Raw genomic sequence first — 16,044 nt, 5'->3', positions numbered from 1 at the left:
TTAGTTGGGAGTGCCAGGGAAACACAAGGGAGAAATATGTCAAAATGAATGGAAATGAACAAATAAGAGTTTGGGATTAGAAGTTTTAGTGAGTTTTAGGTGTGCTAAGGACAAATTGACAAGGTATGCTAGGCAGTGTTAAGGCATGCTAGAGGCTAGGGTGACATGCCAAGATGTCATAGGTACTAGGGTGTAAGAACGTGTGTCAAGGAGGGATAAGGAGTGCTAGGGAAACACAAGGGAGAACTAGGTAAAAAATCATGGAAATGAATGAATAAGAGTTTGCGACCGAGAGTGTCAGCGATGTCTAAGTGTGCTATGGAGAGAGTGACAAGGTATACTATGTAGTGCCAAGGAATGCTAGAGTGTTAAGGCGGTTGGCCAAGATGTGTTAGGTGCTAGGGTGAGCTAGGGAGTGTTAGGGGGTGTCAAGGAAACATAAGGAAGCACTAGTTCAAAATGCATGGAAATTAACGAATAAGAGTGCGTGAGAGTGAGTTTCAATGAGTTCTAGCCGTGTTAAGGAGGGGGTGACAAGGTTATATGCTAGGAAATGCCAAGGTATGCTAAACTACCAAGGAATGTCTAAAAGTGCCGCGGTATGCTAGGGAGTGTCAAAGCATGCTAAGGAATGTAGGGGGTGTTAACGCATGCCACATAGTGCCAAAGCATTCTAAGACATGTCAGGTGTTATGGCATGTCAAGATGTAAATTGTGTTGCTTAATTGTTTTAGACGAAGGTTGGATGTGATGAGCCTTGTCTTGGTAACTTGTTAAGTGGGATGAGTGAGATTGTACGTTAGTAACCTAAGATGAGTTACAAGTAGTTCTTAGGTGAACAAGGCATATGTTGAATTTCCATCACACATGAGAATCGGGGTTTGGCCTTAGAATTTTTTATGTGAACACACTCAAGTGCCACAACACATCTACTATGCCGAACGAAAGCTGCCATGAAATAAAAGGTAATGGATTGAATGCACATAGTTTAGGGTCTCCACATATTCATATGTTAATGCTTATTATTTTGATATACAATAGCCATTTATATGTCTGGTGTAAGACTCCTTTGGGGGTTTCTATCCAACAACAACATCTCAGTGGTAAAAGGTGTACTGTCAGAGGTTTCTCCATCAAAAATAGCAGCCAAAAGAGACCTTACTATGCACACAGATGAATAATTAAGAATATTGTTATCTATGAGTGCTGATGTGGAGGTATGGGACAAAATTACATAGGAAATGAACCTTTTTGTTCAACCAATCAAGATCTAAAAAGGAAAATGTGTGATTATATATACATGTGTGATAATATTTGGAGAAATGCCAACCTAACCCACAAATTTGTTGACATTTTGCTGGAGTTGACCTATAATTGTTCCTAAATTTAATAAACATGTAAAATAGGACTGACTTTTCAATACAAAATATAAATTGATAGGAACATGGCCAAATTGTGAAAGTGTAAAAATTGGTATGGTTTAAAGGGATCGATCCCTTTGAAAAGTCTTAAATGTGGTAATGAAGTTTGAGCCTCGTTCTAGAACCCCTTTGGGCATCCATCGTAGGAATTGGTGTAGGATGCAACACTTCAAAATAATTTTTGTAGCAGTGATGTCAACACTTGTATAGTGACATGGGGTTGAAGTTGGCCTGTCAAAGATCATTGGTCTACTTTGGAACTTCTCTAGGGTGATGCCTTAGATTATTTGGAGTACGAGGGCATGATTTGATATTTAGTTTGCATTGAAGAAGCTTTGGAGGCTAGATAATGCATAAAAACCCCTTGTTCTGAATAGGGAAGCACATGCCACTAAAGAAAGTAACAACAAGTACAAAGATTTGAAACTCAAATCACGTCACTATTTATTACTCTTTGAAACAAGAAATAACTAAAAATTTGAAACACTACTATTCACTTTTCCTTAAGTCTAGAAGGTACAATGGATCTGGAAACATGTACAACAATGTCTCAACTTTCTTAACTCCTAATCCAAATGCACCTTCCTTGCATGGCTAGATAAGAAAATTGAAGTCTACCCCTAGTGAATATGATATGAGATATGCAAACATTCTTCCTTGGCTAAGGCTGAGAATTAATAACTAGGTAAGTGCTCTTTTTAACTGTGCATTCAAAAACTAAATAAAGCAAAGAGTTTCACTACTCCAAGTGCTAGAAATGAATCCACTGCCTAAGGTAAGTGCTTTGCCCAGAACAAGATATTAAGGACTCAGAAACTTTGTTGCTTCCTTCAAGAGAGGTGTATGCCAAACAGAACTAAGCTATCATGCACTATCCTCCAAATTCATTCACCTTTAACAGAAATATTGTGCCCAAAAAAAGACAAGAGACCAATATCCAATAGAATTTGCTGACTAGCCAGAGACCCTTGTGCTCAAACAACAAGATAATAAGGGAATGTCAACTAGGGTGGAATATTTCACCACCGAAATTGACAAGAGATAGAAGGGGTAAAAAACTATCATACCTAATGCTCAAGAAAAAATGAATTAATCCACACTTGGTGATCCAAAATGAATTCAATCCTTATTTATTTTAAGATTTTCCAGAGGGGTTTCATATTCTTAAGTGATTGAGTAAACCTTACTCCAAACCCCAAATTTGGGTTTTTTAAGCCCAGTTTCCCCAAAAATTTCCCAACAATGGTATTTTTGGGTTTTCCTCCCTTTATGGAGGACTATAGTCTATGGGGACAGATAGGATATTACATCCCATTCATCCTCAATTTGTAGAGGACGCTACATGGCACCTAATAAAAGAAACAATGCTTTAGTTTAGGAGGTAATAACTAAATGTTTATTTCTTTCCACATAGGAAATACATCTTGCAAATATGATCATGGGGTAAAAATACTACAAAAGGCCTAAATCTTACTAGCATTTTCATAGTCCAAGAATAAAAACCCTTTTAGGTGAAACAAGGTCAGTACCACATACTACAAGCACAAATGACAAATTCAAAAACAATATACTTATTCAATCAAAGAATGACGAATCATGTTAGTGCACTTTAAATTTAATAGCTCTTGAGTTGCAGTGTCAATCAAAATTTCTTAGGTTGGATTATAGTTAAGTACTCAATGTTGTTTTGGGTCCAATTTAGGGAAAAGGAGGAGCTCCTGGTGACAATGGGATGATCAAGATTTTCAGAAGGATAATTTTCAACATACAAGCCATTCATTCTAGTGGAGGAGATATAGAGAAGCCTTTGGTAATGACCTTTCCAAGATCAATTTGGAGGAAAATCCATTTTCAAAGCTTAAACATAGTTCTAGATTCAAGCAAGAGTGGTCATTTTTCAAAACAATTATTAATTCCCAAGAAATTGGAGCCAAGCTGACATGTTGACCATTTATTCTTCTACTCGACAAGGAAGCATTTATGAAAAGTCCTTGGCCCTTTGATCCAGTATTTGATGTAAATCTCTTGATTAGAAATGTAATAAGAGCTATAATTTATATTAAGGAAAAGGGAAAAGTAGAGGGCCAATTAATAATTATCTCTAAAAAATTCTCAATATAATCCTAACATATTTGAAATGGAAAAAGGATAACTCCATGGTTATTTTCTTACTTTAGAAACTTTGCTAATTTCCATGATTGAAGCATGTATTCATGCCTTGAAAGAAGCTCACAAATGCTTTTGATATTGGTTGAAGCAAAGAAAATGTGCAAAGTTGCACTCACATAGAGGTATGGAAAAAAAGTATATGGAGCTTGTTGTCCCAAACTCCAAATAAAGAATGGAAAAAAGGTGAAAAAACAAATTCGAAAGGTATGTGTAGCTTTTGTCATGCAGAGGTAGGTGTTAACTCCAACTCTACAATGAAGGCTTTGCAACGCAAGTGACACAAAGGTTTGCATGCAGAACTTTGGATTAAAAGGAGTGGAGCTTGATGTTACATGTCCACTATTACCCCACTTTCTATATGAGTTACAGGAGATAAAAATAATGAGATATGGGAGATACAAAGTAGATACTATTGTTATTCAAATTTAATAAAAAATATTACTATGTCTTCCTTGACATAAAAGAAACATCTTCCATAAAACAATTTCTCCATGGACCTGATTTAAAATGAATCTCTTCCATTCACGCGCCCAACCGCAAATAGAAACGATCCCGATGGGCCAATTTCAGTTTAGAAAATTCACAATTACTTTCAATTGTAAGATCTCCTATTTTCAGTTCATATTTCAGTTACTAGCAGTGAAATATGGCTCGTTGATCAATTGCGATTAATCACAAGTCAGAATCTGCTCACTCTCCAACTGCTCTGATATAAATATTTGCGACTCAAACTCACATTGACCAAGTTTAACTCATGGTCAATGAAAGTTTGACTTGAGACTTGTTGATTAAAGAAGATTCCTATGATTGATTCCAATTTATTCGATTTTTAGCCTTGACTCGACAAGCATGAGTTTTTCAAGTTTAGGTATGTCGCATTGCTAAAAACTAAACATTATTCGTTCCAAAATTTATTTCTCATTTCTCAGGCCCAAAACTCATACGTCAATAGCTTCAGTAATCAATCACTACTCACTATTACACAGTCTAGACTCAATATCGTGGAACCGCCAAGGTGAGCCTAAGTCCACACTCCATATCGGGCAGTCACCAATGTGTGCTCTATCCATACTCCATATCGACCCTTGGGTAGTCACGAGTCACCTTTAGCATGTGTTACTTGTAGGATTAGCCACTTCACTATTCAACAATCGAGGTACATTGGCACTTGGCTTAAATAATAGGTATATTAGTATATTGAAGATTCAATGTCGTTTTAAATGGCAAGTTTCAAGTTTCACTGTTCAGCAATTGAATTTTTGGCGTATTCCTTTGGTTATGAATTTTCAACCCTATAAATGGGGCTTGAATAGATTTTTAAAATGCACTAAGAAATGGTTTCATACCAACCATTGACCAAGTCATCAAGCATTGCTTCCTTGGTCGATGTCTTGCCGACTTCAAAGGCTTCAACCATGCATTACTTTGGGTATCTTTGTTCTTCCAGAATCTGTTATTGATGTATTGGTTCAGTTGTCTTATGCTAAACGAACTTGAAAATTCAAGATTACAATGCAATATATGTTGATAATATTTCCTTTAGGTAGCATTTCCTCATACATACCTAATTGTGTTTCAAGGTCATAATGATATATTAGGTCGAAATGTGCTTGTGTTGCTGGACAAACTCCTCTTTGATCCTTAACAAAACCTCATATCCTTTAAAACCAACCCTCTTTTTTGCGAAGTTATATATGGAATTTTTTATTTTAATTTTTTATTGTATTTTACAAGAGCCAAATTAAATAGAAGGCACAAGTCCAAATATAAATAGAAGACGCAATTTAAACACAATTCCAAAACAACAAAAATGCTGAGGGAGAAGGACTTTGCTTGGGCGTATTGTGACAAGATTCTTGGAGAACCTAAGCTCATTTGTAAATTTTTCAAAGTGAAATGTAGTGGAGGAATGTATAGATTCAAGGACCACCTTGTACAAATACCCAACCGTGATATAGGTCTCTACAAAAACGTTGACGAAAATATAAAACACCAAGCAACCTTGGCCAGTGATATGTTGAGCCAGCATAATGCAAAGAAAGAAAAGAAAAAATAAGAAATAGGAACTCCTGGAGTTGACAATTTTTCTTCCACTACCCCATTGTCATCTCCCTCTGTTGAATCCTCAATGTAGTTCCCATGTTTCCCGCACATGCCTCCAAGTCCAAGTCAAAATCAAGGCCAAATGAATCCTCCTACAGTCAACATTGAATGTGGAAACATAAACACCTTTTTCTCTCCCCACACAAAACTCAGTTCCCAACCTACCTTGGATACCACTGGTTGGAAAAAAAAATCCATAGTCAGGCAAGGAAGGGCATTGCTAACTTTTGGTACTATTTTGACATACTTTTCCACTGTGAAGTCCTTATTGGCAAGCTATGATTGATGTAGTAGTTGTTGCAGGTCCAGGGTTCAAATATCCTTCATTAGAGAGAATTAGGAAAAATTTTCTATTATAAAGTGTTGAAGATGCCATGCTTGTGCTATCCGAGTTTCGTTCATCATGGATAGAAATAGGGTGCACAATCATGAGTGATGGATGGACAGATAAGAGGAATAAAATTTTAATAAATCTCCTTTTATCTTATCTAGTAGGTACAATGTTTATCAAATTAGTGGATGCCTTAGACAAGGTTAAGGCTGCACAACTTATTTGTGAAATGATGGAGGAAGTCGTTCAAGAAGTGGGAGAACAACATGTTATACAAATTTTCACCGACAATGCAACAAATTATATGCCTACTAGTAGACTTTTTGAGATTAGGCACCCCACTATTTTTTGGACCTATTGTGTTGCCCATTGTATAGATTTCATGCTTGAGGACATTGGTAAGCTTCATTGGATACATGAGGTTGTGGACAAGGAAAAATCCATAACCAAATACCTATACAACCACATTATTATCCTAAACACCATGAGAAAATACACTAAAGATAAAGAAATTGTTTGACCTGCAGTGACTAGATTTGCAACAAATTTCATATCTTTGCAATTTGTGGTTCAACAAAAGATAAATATGAAGAGGATCTCCTTGGGACCTGAGAGGATGGCATTTAAACGTTCTAAGATCCTTGAAGGAATTGAAGTTGTTGCACTTGTGTTTAATGACGTTTTCTGGAAAGATGTTGAAGAGATTATTGCTGTGATGGAGTCCCTTGTTTGAGTTCTCAGGTACTTCAAGTCTTTTAAATTTTTCATGTTTTAAATTTCATTTCTAGCTTCTTTTTATTTTCAATGTTTCATATTAATTTAAATTTGAAAGCTTGAACTTTCAGGATGGTTGATGGTGACAAACCCGTAATGGGTTACATTTATGAGGTCATGGATCTCGCAAAGGAGGCCATCAAAAGAAGATATAGGTATGAGGAGACAAAGTATATGACTCTTTGGGACATTATTGATGCACATCGGGATAGGAAATTGCATTCCCCCTTACATGCTGCTAGGTACTTCTTAAACCCATAGTATTTTTATGATAAGAGAAAATTTAATGAGGATGGGGAGGTTCACAGAGGACTTATGACATGCATGGAAAGGTGCTTCCCTAATCCAAAATTTCAAAGTTGTGTCTTTTCCCAGCTATAGGATTATAGAGCACCACCTAAATTATTTTCCTATACCATTGTTATACAAAAAAGGTCTAAGGTGTTGCTAGGTACCCTTTAAGGCTTGAAGGCTTTATCAGTTCATTAAATTTGTTTAAACTTTATTTTGTATGTTAAATGTCTTATTAAATTTTGTTTTCTTTTTAAGTTTTTACTATTTAGTATTTAGTATGTCTACTCACGAACCCTTGCCACTTTCTAGGTATTTGGTGACAAAACTTTTGTAGTGATACACTAGATTTGAAGAGATTTTCCATTCGAATATTAAACCAAGTATGCAGTGCTTCAGGTTGTTAGTGCAACTAGAGAATGTTTGAGAAAATACATAATTTCTAAGAAGCACAGTCGATTGACACAAAAGCACTTAAATGACCTTGTATTTTTCCATTACAATCTACAACTTCGCAATAAGAAAATACTAGGTGAGAGCTTGAATTTGAAGGTTTCATAATCTGATTTGGAATTGAAAGTTTAAACTTTAAAGTTCAAAGTCAAACTTAAATTCACATTTCCATGTCTCATGATAATGATAGGTTTGGATCAGTCACCAATAGACCTTGAAGAGATAGATTTGCAAACTACAAATGCAGCAGATTGGGTCCAATTAGAGGAGGCTCCTCTTTTAAGCCTACATGACTTGAAGAACTTTGAGAGTCAAGCAAGCGGAGGAGTGGGAGGAATCACTTCTAGTTCTCACTCTTAAGAGTCTTAGACTCTTAATTAATGATTTTTTCTAATTAGTATGTAGTTGTTTGTAAACTTTTAGAAGCAATTGCTTCTAGTTCTATGTAGTCACTAGTTAGGAGTCATGACTTAGTACTTTGGATCATGTTTGGACTCATAACATATATGAGATGCTTATTCATTCATGATATTTTGGACATCTATTGATATTATGAATTTTTTGGACATGGCTTTACTGAATATCAATGAAAAATGTTTTTTTTTTTAATTCAATATATGTGTATATTTTTATTGATTGAATTCACTAATTTTTTCCTTATTTTTTTTCTGATTTTTCCCTAATATCATTAAAACTCTTACCTCTTTTGCCTCACCGATTTATTGTCTATTCCAAGTCTAGTAACATTGGTTTAATTCTTCACTTATGAGTGCTAAGGTGTGTTAGAGAGTGCGAATGCATTCTAAGGAGCACTAGGACAACACAAGGGAGCACTAGGTCAAAATGCATGGAAGTGAATGAATATGAGGGTGTGTTGGGGAGTGTCAATCAGTGCTAGTTTTCATGCCAAGGATGGAGTGACAACGTATGCGAAGAATGGGTAAGGCATGCCAGGAAATATCAGGGAATTTCAAGAAGTGCTAGAGTGTGCTAACATATGCCAAATAGTGCTAAGGCATTCTAGGTGCTAGGACATGTTAGGATGTGCAGGGTGCTAGAGTATGCCAATATGCATTAAGGAGTTTCAAGGCAACAAAAGGAATAACCAAGCTAAAATGGAAGGAAATGAACACATAAGAGGGTTAATAAGTCAGGACTTTATCTTTTTCAAAAGGGGCATGCTAGGCACACTAATAATATGTTCCAATACATGCCAAGTTCCAATGTGTGCCAAGTGCTATTTTTTGTCAATGCAATATTATGCCAAGGATTTTCAAGGCATGCTAGCAACTACAGGGAATGCCAACACATGATAGGGGAGTGCTATGCTATGATATGGCATGCCAGCATGTGCTTTGGCATTCTACTCATAGCAAAATGTTCTAGGTACAAAGATGTTCCAAGACATACGAGGTGCCAAGGAATGTTAGTGTATTGTTCCAAAGCATGTTAAGGTGTGCCAAGAGTGTTGAGGAGTGCTACGTCTCTCTCATTAATAGAATTGACAGAGCTTGATTATGTATTAAATAATATAGTTCCTACACACACTAGTAGAACTTTATTTAAAGGAAATTTGCTAAATACTAAACCTAATAGAGATTAATCATGTGTTGACTCATAGGAAGACTATATTCTTATGACTTGAGGGAAATGATACACACTAATTACTTCTTAAAAAATTGACTAGCTATTATAACCACTATGACCTTGGACACATAATGAAAAATACTCCACAACAATGGTATTAAATCATTATATTTTGACAAAAAGTATAGTAACAGGTACATAGCATCATCAAAAACTCATTGGAATGATCAATGATGATGAACATTTTTTGACCATCACTAAAAGTAACTAAAAAGAGCATTCATGAGGGTCAATAAAAGATCGTCACTAGAAGTGTCACCAAAGAGAGAATTAGTGATGGTCCTTTAACAACCCTCACCAAAAGTGTCACCAAAGAGAGAATTAGTGATGGGACATTAACAACCCTCACCAAAAGTGTCATTGAAAATGGCTTTGGTGACAAACCTTAAAGGACCATCACTATATACACTCACAACAATGATTTTTTAAAGACCGTCACCATATGCGACATTGGTGATGGACCTTAAAGGTTTGTCACATGCATGAAGCATTATCAAAAACTCATTGGAATGATAAATGATGACAAAATTTTATTGACCATCACCATGAGTAACCAAAAACATCATTGGTGATGGTTAATAAAATATCGTCACTAGAAGTGTCACCAAAGAGAGAATTAGTGATGTGCTTTTAACAACCCTCACCAAAAGTGTCACCAAAGAGATAATTAGTGATGGGCCTTTAATGACCCTCACCAAAAGTGTCATTGAAAATGGCTTTGGTGACAAACCATAAAGGAACATCACTATATACACTTACAACAACGCTTTTTTAAAGATCGTCACCATATGCGACATTGGTGATGGACCTTAAAGGTCCATGACAAGCATGACCCTCACCAATGACCCATTTTCTTGTAGTATGAGAAGAAACAGAGGAATATTTTGCACTTAGAATGCACTAAGACTTGACACTTCGCTCCTTTTGGCAGCTAGTGTTAGTGTGTCTAGTATGCCCCTATTGGAAAAGGTAAATTGATGACTTATTAACCCTCTTATGTTTTCATTTCCATGTAGTTTAACTTGTTTCTCCATTTTGTTGCATTGACAGTCCCTAGCACGCATTGGGACACCCTTGCACATCTTGGTATGCCTTAGCACTTGGCACATCTTAGGATGTTTGAAATGCCTTCATACTATCTGTCACATGTTAGCATGCCCTAACATTCCCTAGCACGCCTTGGAACTCATGCTCTCACAGCTAGCTAGCCTCAATTTTTTTCACAACTTAGGAACCCAATCAACTCATTGGCTACTATAGTTCTTATGATATTGGTCTGCTTCAGCCGCAACAACTTGACCAATTACACCTACTCTAAGTAGAGTATGCCTTGTTCACCTAAGAATTGCCTATAACTCATCTTAGGCCACACATGTCCAAGATCAAATTCTCCCACTTAACTAGTTATGAAGACAAGGATAACATCTAGCCATGGCCATAAAACAACTAAGAAGCATCAATGACTTTAGGCTTCTGTGATCCATATCAATTTTGAGAAGAATCTTCGGCGAAAATCACATAGAGATATTTTTGTCGACGTGTTTCGAACCAACCAGTGTGGTTCATTGTCAGGACAAGTTGAATGAGTAGATCTTGCTATGAAATATAAATAGATCGGGCAGAATATCCAATGACCAAATTTCCAGATCAGGTAACGGCTAAAATGATAACAACTAGATTTGACCAGGAAACGGCTAGTTTGACTATGAAGGGTATAAACATAATTTATTCAAATAAGTTAATTCGGTTATTAATTTTCTTATTAAAATAAACATAAATGGACAATTTTATAATTATAAATATATATTAGAATAAGTGAGTTAATATACTATAATCATAAAATAATTAAAATAATAGAGAATAGTTAATTATATTTTAAATAAAATATAAGTTAAAGGGACATTTAAATCTTAATTTAAATTAAGTAAATAAATAAATTAGTTATCAAAGATGTTATATAAATATTAGTTAGTTGTATAAGTTAAAAATAGAATAATCTATAAATAGTTAATTCTAATTTTAAAATATAAGCTAAAAGGACATATATTTATAAATATGTATTAAAATAAATAGATTAGTTTCATATTCATAGTCAAAGAGTATCTCGATATAAAAATATTAGAGAATTACAATATTAATTAATAGTTTATTAAGGGTAAAAATTAGTATATTAGTTTTAAATTAACTATAAAAAAAAAGAAAGAAGAAGAAATAAACTAAAATAAAATAAAATAAAATATTAATTTTAATTAAATTGTCAAAGAGTTTAAATGTATAAATATTAGAGAATTCAAGTATTAGAAAAAATTTAATATATCTATATATATATATATATATATATATATATATATATATATATAATAGCCAAATGGTTTAAATATATAAATACTAGAGAATTCAAGTATTAGAAAAAAATTACCATATTTAAAAAATAAAAATAAAAATAAATAAATAAATTACTTAAGGGAGAAAATGACTAGGAGGAGAGGGTTGGGAACCAGCGACTACTGATCTTCCAGTCATCCTCTCTATTGAGATTGTTCGGCCTTTTTTCAATCTCAAGGGCTTCCCTAAATTTCCGGTGATGGAAATGTGACACTCTAGCAATCACACTAGCTTCTTTGATGCAGGCATGATGATTGGTTTTCTCGACATACTCTGCTAAAGCGCAAGACTTGGTTCTCATATGCTTCAGGTCAGTTACATGCTCACTAATCCTTTTGTTAATGGAGCAACCACTTTGGTTCTCATATGCTCGAGGTCAGATACGTGCTCACTAATCCTTTGGTTAATGGAGCAACCACTTTGGTTCTCATATGCTCGAGGTCAGATACGTGCTCACTAATCCTTTGGTTAATGGAGCGACCACTCTCACCAATATAGGCCGAACAATCTCAATAGAGAGGATGGCTGGAAGATCAGTAGTTGTTGGGTCCTGGCCCTATCCTCCTAGTCGTTTTCTCCCTTAAGTATATGTGTATATTTTAAATATGGTAAATTTTTTCTAATACTTAAATTCTCTAGTATTTATATATTTAAACTCTTTGACTATTAAATTAAAATTAAAATTATTATTATTATTATTATTATTATTATTATTATTTTTAAATATTGTAAATTTTTTCTAATACTTAAATTGTCTAATATTTATACATTTAAATTCTTTGAATATTTAAGTAAAATTAATATTTTATTTTATTTTATTTCTTCTTTTTTCTTTTATAATTAATTTAAAACTAATATACTATTTTTTACCTCTAATAAACTATTAATTAATATTGTAATTCTCTAATATTTTTATATCAAGATACTCTTTGACTATGAATATGAAACTAATCTATTTATTTTAATATATATTTATAAATATATGTCCTTTTAGCTTATATTTTAAAATTAGAATTAACTATTTATAGATTATTTTATTTTTAACTTATACAACTAACTAATATTTATATAACATCTTTGATAACTAATCAATTTATTTATTTAATTTAAATTAAGATGTAAATGTCCCTTTAACTGATATTTTAATTAAAATATAATTATCTTATATTTTATTTAAAATATAATTAACTATTCTCTATTATTTTAATTATTTTGTGATTATAGTATATTAACTCGCTTATTCTAATATATATTTATAATTATAAAATTGTCCATTTATGTTTATTTTAATAAGAGAATTAATAACCAAATTAACTTATTTGAATAAATTATGTTTATACCCTTCATAGTCAAACTAGCCGTTTCCTAGCCAAATCTAACTGTTATCATTTTAGCCGTTACCTGATCTAGAAATTTGGTCATTGGATATTCTGCCCGATCTATTTATAATGCACAGCAAGATCTACTCATTCAACTTGTCCTGACGATGAACCACACTGGTTAGATCGAAACGTGTCAAAAAAAATATCTCTATGTGATTTTCGCTGAGGATTCTTCTCAAAACTAGGAAATATTTCACATGTATGTCAATTTGATATAAACAATATATAATTAACTTAGAGTTTTCAAGAACCACAACATGCACAAGACACACAAGATATAACTTGACACAACTCGAGTGCCCCAAAACCTATACACAACAATGTACAATATGTAATTATCTAGAATATTTTAAAACATGAGCATGCTGCCAAAGTGTGCCACATCTCATATAAAAATAATAGCTAAAGGAAAAATATTGTTGTGCCCAACATAAAGTCTCCCTTTGCCTAAAATTTTTATGTGAATCCCATTATGACAACTGTAGGTTTTCCTCATGCAAATCCTATTCTAAACTTATCCTAACACACTTCGTCCTTGGCACACTTGAATTCACTGACACTCCCTGACACACACTCTTATTCAATCCTTTCCATGCATTTTGACCTAGTTCTCCCTTGTCATGCCCCGACAATCCCTAACACTCCCCAACATGCATTGAAATTTTCCCGCATCTGTTAGCATGTCGTGACCCTCCCTAGCTATCATGCCCTCACAACTACCCTTACTTAATATGCAACTTGGGAACCCAACCAAGTCCTTGCTTGAATACAGGAGCCTGACTAAGTTATGGTTACTGCAACTAGACTATGTTGTTGAAGTTTGTAGCTTTGGAGGTAATCCACAAGCCCACTGAGATGGGTTTGTGTGAGTTTGGTCACAAAAGCATTTGTGGGCAAAGAACCCAAGTGAAGGGGTTTTGGACACAAGATGGGGTTTAAATCTAAAAGAAAATTAAAAAGGAAAATTAATATTTCCTAAGGTCTAAGTGGATAAAACTCATAAGTTATAGAGGGCTCCTAATAGGCATAGGAAAAGCTATTTAAGGAGGTCTTAGGAGGAAAGGAAGGAAATTGAGAGAAAAGGATATCATTTGATCAAGGAGGCCAGAAGATATGTAGTCCTCAAGTAGGCCGAGTTAGAAGGCTGAGTAAGGGTTGCTAAAGGGAGGCTATGATCATCCACCAAGAGTAATATCATCATGTGAGGGTTCACAACAATACATCATACCTTAATAGGTTTGAAATAGGAAGTAGGATGGCATATTGTTGGTTCTCTTCTCACTGATCGAGCTCAAGAGAGGTTGCTCATGAAAAACTGGGCATGTGATTCTTGTGGTGTCTCTGTGTGAAGGCTGCATCAAATTATGAAATAACATAAAGGGTTGAGACCATGTCTTGTGGTGGTTAGTAGGCTGCAAGGTCTGTGATAAATACCAACACAAATGGAGGAGGGCTTGCACTAAAATTTAGGTCCAGAACAGAAGTAGTCACATGCATAATCTTGACTGAGGTAACCCTAGTTTGAGGGTCGTAGAGATCTAAAGTTCATGTCAAGATTCAGTGAAAGAAATTCATAGAATCTATGGATCCATATGAGCTAGGCCAAGTCTCTTATGGAGGCAAGAGTTTTTGTGTTTTCTATGGGTAGATAAGGTTTGTTCTAAGGAAACTAGAACATAAGTATAATGCCCTATTTAGGGTGGTTTCCTAGCATGTTTATTCCATACAGTATGCAGAAGAAATGTGCCATATGAAGGATGGATTGACACGAAGAGGAGTTGCTTTTGGTGGACTATCCATAGAGTTTTGGAAGAATATATGAAGTAACCTATAAACAATAAGTCAATGGGTTTTTAGTGGCTGATTTGTGACCCTAGTTTAGTCATCTACAAATTATTAGAAGGATGATAAGAGGAATAGTTAAAATATGTTCATAGATTGGACAACAAAGAAATTGCTACACAAGAACAATGATTTTGAGAGGACACAAATCATTGTGAGGTGGTAGATTTGAATATCCCTAGATGAGGGTAGTGTTGTGGGCCCTATATCAGTAAAATAATTTACTATGGTTGGGAAAATTGATGGAAGTCCAAGTATATTTGGATGGTTATTAGGTGACTTTCAAAGAAGATCTCTAAGTCCTATACTTGTGAAGGACAACAAGAGTGGTAGAATGGAAAGTGTATTGGGCCTAAGGATGTGCATACATGGAAGGACTAAAGTGGGCTAGCCAACTAGCGTTAGTTCATGGTATTTCAAAGGATTGATTCAGTGAGAAGAAGGGCACCCTTCATAGACCTAGACTTTTGATATTGGAGCAGTAGTATGGAAAAGGTGGGAATACTAAAGATATGTTCAGAAATGGAGTTGTGAATGGTTTATCAATAGCCCTAAGTGTTGCATACCTTGAAGGACAAAGGAGGAAACTAGAGGGAAAATTTTTGTGAGCCGATTTCAGTAATCTAAAGGAGTTGAGTTCATTGATATAGGAATATTGAGGAGTTGCAGAATGGGAGGCAAGATAACCTACCAGATGTGTTCAGGACATGTGGAATGGAAGGGTTATGTGTGGCCACCATCAATAAGTAGGTCAATTGTTGTCTTGTTAATGATAGATTGGTTATCAAAGGGCTAACACAAAAACCTAGTTGTATTCCTTGTATCATTGTGATTGTAAAGGGCCACGATCCTTGGTATGGGAGCTCTAGCCTGTTGTATTATAGTTTGTAATATAATGTAGAAGGGTTTGAAAAAGTTAAAAAATTTCATGTGCACTAGTTTTATTCCCTGATGTGTGTAGATTTCATTCTACATTAAAGTAAATGTGTTGTGGCACTTGAGTTTTCTTGCATAAAAGACTCTAATAACAAACCCACATTATCATGTGTTGTGGAAATTCAACATATGCTTTGCTCACCTAAGAACTACCTATAACTCATCTTAGGCTCCTCATGTCTAATCTCAACTCACCCCACGTAACAAGTTACCAAGACAAGGCTCAAATCCAACTGTGGCAGTAAAACAGCTAAGCAACATAATTTACACCTTGACATGCCATATCACCTGGCACGTCTTAGAATGCCTT

The sequence above is a fragment of the Pinus tabuliformis genome, chromosome 1_1, assembly GCF_031772625.1.
Source record: "Pinus tabuliformis cultivar Carrire ecotype Pingquan chromosome 1_1, CPIR1, whole genome shotgun sequence".
NCBI lineage: Eukaryota > Viridiplantae > Streptophyta > Pinopsida > Pinales > Pinaceae > Pinus > Pinus tabuliformis.
This window is presented reverse-complemented; position numbering follows the sequence as displayed.